The sequence below is a fragment of the Malania oleifera genome, chromosome 5 (assembly GCF_029873635.1).
Source record: "Malania oleifera isolate guangnan ecotype guangnan chromosome 5, ASM2987363v1, whole genome shotgun sequence".
Lineage (NCBI taxonomy): Eukaryota > Viridiplantae > Streptophyta > Magnoliopsida > Santalales > Ximeniaceae > Malania > Malania oleifera.
Window position 1 is genome coordinate 9997888 of NC_080421.1, and position 1483 is coordinate 9999370.

A 1483-nucleotide genomic window follows, 5' to 3' on the forward strand; every position below is an offset into this window, starting at 1 on the left:
AACTTAGAGTGTTTAAGGATTTAGGATGAATTATGTAAGTACTTCATACTAAATATCATGTTGAAATGTTTTGAAGCTCATTAGGGGATGTCATGGACTTAGAAACCTTATTTTAAAACCTCGAAAAATGATTTTTAAAGTAACAAAGTAAGATGGCTAAGTGTTTTTGAAAAATAACCTAAAAAATAGAAATTATAACTGTTTAGGCGACTAAAGATTAAACCTCAGGCGCTTGAAGATTTTCCTAAGCAATTTCTGAAGAGGCAGTGTAGGCTTAGGCGATTGACCCTGGTAACCTCAAGCTTGACCCTCTTTCCAGTTGAAAATTACACAGTTTTAAGGAACCTCAGACGACTAATCCTAAGACTTGAGGCGCCTGAATACTGTTAACGACTACATTTTTTAAAAGTTTTAAAATTCAAATTTATGTTTCTTGTGCCGCAAATTTTGTATAAACTTGGGAAACACTACAAGTAACTTGGGAAACACAAATTAAACCTTTTTGAGCCTATAATTACATGATTTCTCTAATCAAATTCACACCAAGCATTGAAAATCTGCTCTCAAGCCAAAATTGCACTTGCTCTCTCAAAGCTCTTTTGCTCACTCTTTCAAATTGAGAATGGATGAGTTTCTCTGAGTCTCTAATCAATCTTCTCTAAGCTCAAACCTCTGATTTACCGATTCACATCAAGAGAAGTATTCCGGTGAATTAACTTTTGAGCTTCAATTCAATTTCTTTTGATATTTGTTTTGAAGTATATTAGTTCTTTCAATTGTACTAAACAGCTTTATCTGAGAGCATCTATTGTACAAAAGAAATTGTTTCTTGTTTCTTGTTTCTTTGACAATTCAGGTTATTGGATTACTGTACCAAGCGAGAGGTATCGCTTGGAGAAGGGGCTCCACCCTAAAGGAGGGATTGTAAACGGTTTGTTTTTCCTACAAAAGAATGTGTTAGTTGAATCCTTAGGAGTTCTTTCCTAAGGCAAGGACGTAGGCTGGGGATAAGCTGAACCTTGTAAAAAATATCGGTCTCACTCTTATCCTTTGCTCTTTAAATTTCAGCATATACAAATTGTGGTTTAAAGTGTTGAGATTAAGAAGACCTTTTAATTTAAGAAAGTACGTTGGTTAATATTTTGCGAAAACCTTAAAGGGAGTATGTTAGACGTCCGAGCCTGGGAGTATATAGTCCATAAGGGGGGGGGGGGGTGAATGGACTCTTTTGTGAAATTACAAATTTTTTCTACAAAATAAAACACTTGACAAGATGCAAGTAATTATATCACAATATATGAAATTTAAATCATACACAAGACAAATAATAAAGAGTATAGGAAGAGAAAATCAACACCAGTATTTTTACGTGGTTCGACACCAAGCCTACATCCACGTCTTGAGACCAACTCAAGGATTCCACTATACGATCTCCTTCACTGGCGGAGAAACCTTACAGCTCAGGAACAAATTCCTACCCGCT